Raw genomic sequence first — 6000 nt, 5'->3', positions numbered from 1 at the left:
TGTGGTTCTGAATATTGCAACAGCATGGGTTTGAATCCCTTTCTGGCTGATGTAGACATGGGAACTGCCTTCTTGCCCTTCCCCTGAGAGTGGAAGGCAATGGCAAACCACCACTGATTAAAAACTGCCAAGAGAAATAACTCAGAATGACGCATCAGCAGACAATGGATCAAGCACTTGCCTTTGGGCAGAGCACAGATAACATATAAATCTTTAATTCCCATACATCAACTGTATCCACTTCTAACACATCATGAAAATTAATATGAAACAACAACACCTTGAATCTATATAGTGCCTTTATAGCAAAACATCCCAGGGGCATTATCAAACAAAAATGTGACACTGAACCAAGGAAGATAACAAGACAGATGACCAAAAGCGTGCCCAAGGAGTAAGTTTTAAAGAGTACCTTAAAGGAATAGAGATGTAGAAAAGTGGAGCAAGGACATCGTTGGGTGATGCTGTGAAGATGGAAGTAAGTAATGGATCTGTGGAAATGGAGTGGAAGCTCATTTCAGGGTCAAATACAACCCCAAATTTGTGAATAGTCTGGTTCAGATTCAGACAATTGCCAAGGATAGTGCAGCATGTAAATGAGAATTAAAAGGGGATGAAAGACAGATCCTTTGGGAACTCCAGTGATAATGGTGGAGGAGTGGGAAGAGAAGACATTGTTGGTGATATTCTGGCTATGACTGGATTGATGAGAATGGAACCAGAGGAGCACAGTTCCATCCATCTGGATGATGGAGGAGAAGCATTGGAGGAGGATGGTGTGATCAACCATGTCGAAGGCTGTAGACAGGTTGTGAAGGCTGAGAAGGGGCATTACACCAGGGCTAGAGTCACATAAAAAGATAATCAAATAGAAACCAGGAACTCTGTTATATTAAATGTGATTTTTGGAATTAAATCAATTTGTATAAAACTTAGTTTTTCTGTTAAAAGCTAAAGAATTATTTTGTGTGATGAGTTAAATATTTGTTCACTTTTGTCAGCTAATATAAATGGTATTAGGGCAGGTGTTCTTTTTGGCCTGGATTTTGGGTATGCGGAGATAATTTCAAAGTTTCAAAGAGGACACTTAATTTGGAATTGTAGTACATGGTGAGGGTGATAGTAGCAGACTTCAGGAAGACATAGACAATCTGGTGAAATGGACAGATACATGACAGGTGAAAGTTAATACAGAGCAGCTAGAAGTGAATCATTTTGGAAGAAAGAATGAGGAGAGGCAATAAAGTAAATGGTACAAAGGTAACTTTCAAAGAGAATAAAATACTTGAAAATGAGAAGTTAGCAGGGCAATGGGGAGGGGGCACGGGAGTAGAATTAATTGGACAGTTCTTTCAAAAAGCTGGCAGTGACAGTATGGGTTCAGTGGCCCCCCTTCTGTGCTGTACGATGCTATGATTTTGCAACCTTGGTTGAATTTGTTAGCATTTCACTCATTTAACAATTACAGATGAGTAGCCAGCCACTGTAACTCTTACTGAACGTAGTTGCTTGTGTTTTTGTTCCACTTTCATAGTCCTGTTAAAAAAATGATAATTAGCACTACGTGCCTCTTAGCATGTGATAATTAGTTGAAACCACTTTTATATTTCACCCTCTTCTGAAGCACAGAACAATGCAGCAAGACTCATTCTCATTGTATGAGATAGTAGACACTATATGGTGAGATATTGGAGTGCAGAAGGGGAGAGATCCCTTCCAGAGACCCAGGGTAATGCTCTGGGGACCTGGGTTTGAATCCCACCATGGCAAATAGTGAAATTTGAATTGAATAAAAATCTGGAATTAAATGTCTGATGATGACCATGAAACCATTGCCGATTGTTGTTAAAACCCATCTGGTTCACGAATGTCCTTTAGGGAAGGAAATCTGCTGTCCTTACCTGGTATGGCCTACATGTCAATCCAGACCCACAGCAATGTGGCTGACTCTTAAAAAAATGCCTTCTAAACTAGGGTAGTTAGGGATAAGCAGTAAATGCTGGCCTAGCCAGCGATGCCCACATCCCATGAACGAATAAAACAAAATGCTGCAAATTCAAGAAAGCTATTTGGAAACTGAACACTGCAGGGAAGCCCTTGTCAAAATTATTCCCATGAGCAACACACTTTAGAGGATGATGGTAGATTATCAAGGAGAAATAGAGAAAAATTGTGGTTTAGGTTATTTATTCATTCGCTCACTTTTTGGATTAGCTGCAGTTGCCTGACCTAGTTTTTAAGTCATCTCAATGCATACTAGCTAGATTTCTCAATTTCCAATCCTGCCCTCTGTTTGGCCAAAATTGTCAGATTGACAGTGAGGAATCAGGAGTTATCCAGTGAATTTTTATTTCTGTGGCTCAGAAGAGTAAACATTGCCAGCAAAGTTTTGCCACAGCTTTTCTCAATGGCAATTTCTGAATCTGATTGAAAGGTCGCTGTCGTCACAGGATAGACATTTCCCATTTGTTTTATATATACGGACTCAAAGAAAATTTCATGGCATTTTACAAGCTGAACTTAGTGCGGCTATTTCTGCCAAACTCCTTTACACCACTTTGTAGCATAACTGACGCTTTCAAGGATATGGTTGGAGCGTGTTCAGGCATTGCACCAGTATGATTACAAGGTGATGATTGCAACAATAGGAACAAAGTTACTACAGTAGCTGAAATAACCCATGGAATGGAAAACAAGACATCTGTAAAACCTCTTGAAAGATAGCTTCAGCATTTTAATCTGTCATTGACATAATGACCAACTCCTGAATTGATGCCAGTTTACCAATGTACTGTGCCAATTGTGAAAGGTTACCAAAGAAGGTACAGTTGAGGTAAAAGTAAGGTAAAAAATTAGGTAAATCCTTTGAAAATTAACAGAGGAATGAACAGGTGCAGCTGTCTACTAAGCATTTATCAGTTCTGGAGATAGTGATGCAAAACTTTGCTCAAAAGCTAAAACAAAAACAGAATTACCTGGAAAAACTCAGCAGGTCTGGCAGCATCGGCGGAGAAGAAAAGAGTTGACGTTTCAAGTCCTCATGATCCTTCAACAGAACTGAACAGAACTGTTTTTATATTTGTTCAAAAGCTGCTGTTGGAACCCATGGTCTGTTTGTCAATGTTTTCAATTTAATTATATTACACTAAGTTTTGAGATGAAAGATTGCATCAACACTTTTCCAAGACTCAAATTGTTAGTTTCTAGAACAAAAATACATTCATGCATTATTATAAACTGGCTATTGGAAAAAGAGAGCTCATATGACAGCATAATGATTTCCTGTCCTCATAACAATCTGCTGCATTAACCAAATCTGCTTCCAGTGGTAACAGTAACAAATATATACTCTGCTGAAGGAATAGGCTATCTGATATCCATACAAATACAATCCACCATTCTCCAGATAAATAATAAGCTTCATGTTTATGAGGCTTGGATTACTTATAATGGTCCAGAAATTGCTGGAAATAATAATGAATTAATGTTACTTGCAGTTTGTAAAAACTCTAGCAACTTGTGATGAAGAAGAGATATGCCATGTATTCCATTTCCTCTTCATGTTTCCTCCTGTGGGTGAGTCTAGAATTAGGGGGCACTCTTTTAAAATTAGGGGTCACTCTTTTAGGACAGAGATGAGGAGAATTTTTATCTCTCAGAGGGTTCATGGAATCACAGAATCATAATGCAGAAGAGGCCCTTTGGCCCATCGAGTCTGCGCCGACACATGAGAAACCCCTGACCTACCTACCTAATCCCATTTACCATCACTTGGCCCATAGCCTTGAATGTTATGACGTGCCAAGTGCTCATCCAGGTACTTTTTAAAGGATGTGAGGCAACCCGCCTCCACCACCCTCCCAGGCAGTGCATTCCAGACCGTCACCACCCTCTGGGTAAAAAAGCTTTTCCTCACATTCCCCCACTAAACCTCCTGCCCCTCACCTTGAACTTATGCCCCCTTGTGACTGCCCCTTCAACTAAGGGGAACAGCTGCTCCCTATCCACCCTGTCCATGCCCTTCATAATCTTGTACACCTCGATCAGGTCGCCCCTCAGTCTTCTCTGCTCCAACGAAAACAACCCAAGTCTATCCAACCTCTCATCGTAACTTAAATGTTTCGTCCCAGGCAACATCCTGGTGAATCTCCTCTGCACCCCCTCCAGTGCAATCACATCCTTCCTATTATGTGGTGACCAGAACTGCACACAGTACTCCAGCTGTGGCCTCACCAAGGTTCTATACAACTCCAACATGACCTCCCTACTTTTGTAACCTATGCCTCGATTGATAAAGGCAAGTGTCCCATATGCCTTTTTCACCACCCCACTAACGTGCCCCTCTGTCTTCAGAGATCTATGGACACGCACGCCAAGGCCCCTTTTTTCCTCAGAACTTCCTAGTGTCATGCCGTTCATTGAATACTTCCTTGTCAAATTACTCTTTCCAAAGTGTATCACCTCACACTTTTCAGGGTTAAATTCCATCTGCCACTTATCTACTCATTTGACCATCCCGTTTATATCTTCCTGTAGCCCAAGACACTCAACCTCACTGTTAACCACCCGGCAAATCTTTGTGTCATCCGCAAACTTGCTAATCCTACCCCCCACATAGTCATCTATGTCGTTTATATAAATGACAAATAATAGGGGACCGAGCACAGATCCATGTGGTACGCCACTGGACACTAGCTTCCAGTCATTAAAGCATCCTTCTGTCATCAACCTCTGCCTCCTACAACTAAGCCAATTTTGAATCTACCTTATCAAATAACCCTGTATCCCATGTGCATTTGCCTTCTTTATAAGTCTCCCATGTGGGACCTTGTCAAAGGCTTTGCTGAAATCCATATAAGCTATTTCAACTGCATTACCCTCATCTACATACCTGGTCACCTCCTCAAAAAATTCAATCAAATTTGTTAGGTATGACCTCCCTCTGACAAAGCCATGCTGACTATCCCTGATCAAACCTTGCCTCTCCAAGTGGAGATAGATACTCTCCTTCAGAAATTTCTCCAATAGTTTCCCTACCACTGACATGAGACTCACTGGCCTGTAGTTCCCTGGCTTATCTCTACAACCCTTCTTAAATAGCGGAACCACATGAGCTGTTCTACCCCGTGGCCAAAGAGGAATTAAAAATTTGGGTCAGAGCCCCTGCGATCTCCTCCCTTGCCTCCCTCAGCAGTCTAGGACACAAATCATCCAGGCCTGAGATTTGTCCACTTTTAAGCCTGCCAACACCTCCAATACCTTGTCACTCCCTATATCAATTTTCCTAAGAACCTCGCAGTCTCTCTCCCTGAGTTCGATACCTTCATCCTCATTCTCTTGGGTGAAGACAGACGTGAAGTATTCATTGAATACTCTAGCGATGCCCTCTGGCTCCACCCATAGATTTCCCCCTTGGTCCCTTATGGGCCCTACTCTTTCCCTGGTTATCCTCTTCCCATTGATATATTTATAGAATATCTTGGGATTTTCCCTACTTTTACCAGCCAGAGCTTTCTCATATCCCCTCTTTGCTCTCCTAATTGCTTTTTTAAGCTCCACCCTGCACTGTCTGTACTCCACTAATGCCTCCGCTGATTTGCTTCCCTTGTACCTGCTAAAAGCCTCTCTTTTCCTTCTCATCGTAACCTGAATATCTCGGGTCATCCATGGTTCTCTGGGTTTGTTACTCCTTCCTATCACCCTAGAGGGAACATGTTGAGCCTGTACCCTCCCCATTTCCTTTTTGAACACCCCCAATTGTTCCTCTGTATATTTCCCCACAAGTAACTGTTCCCAGACTACCTTGGCCAGATCCTGCCTTATTTTACTAAAATCCATTCTCCCCCAATCCAAAACATTTTTTTACAACTTGTCGATTTCTTTGTCCATAACAAACTTAAATTGTGCCATGTTGTGGTCACTATCGCTAAAATGCTCGCCCACCACCACCTCAGCCACCTGTCCGGCTTCATTCCCCAGAATTAGGTCCAGCAATGCACC

The sequence above is a fragment of the Cetorhinus maximus genome, chromosome 15, assembly GCF_964194155.1.
Source record: "Cetorhinus maximus chromosome 15, sCetMax3.hap1.1, whole genome shotgun sequence".
Lineage (NCBI taxonomy): Eukaryota > Metazoa > Chordata > Chondrichthyes > Lamniformes > Cetorhinidae > Cetorhinus > Cetorhinus maximus.
The sequence above is the reverse complement of the archived record's forward strand: the minus strand, read 5'-3'. Positions refer to the sequence as shown.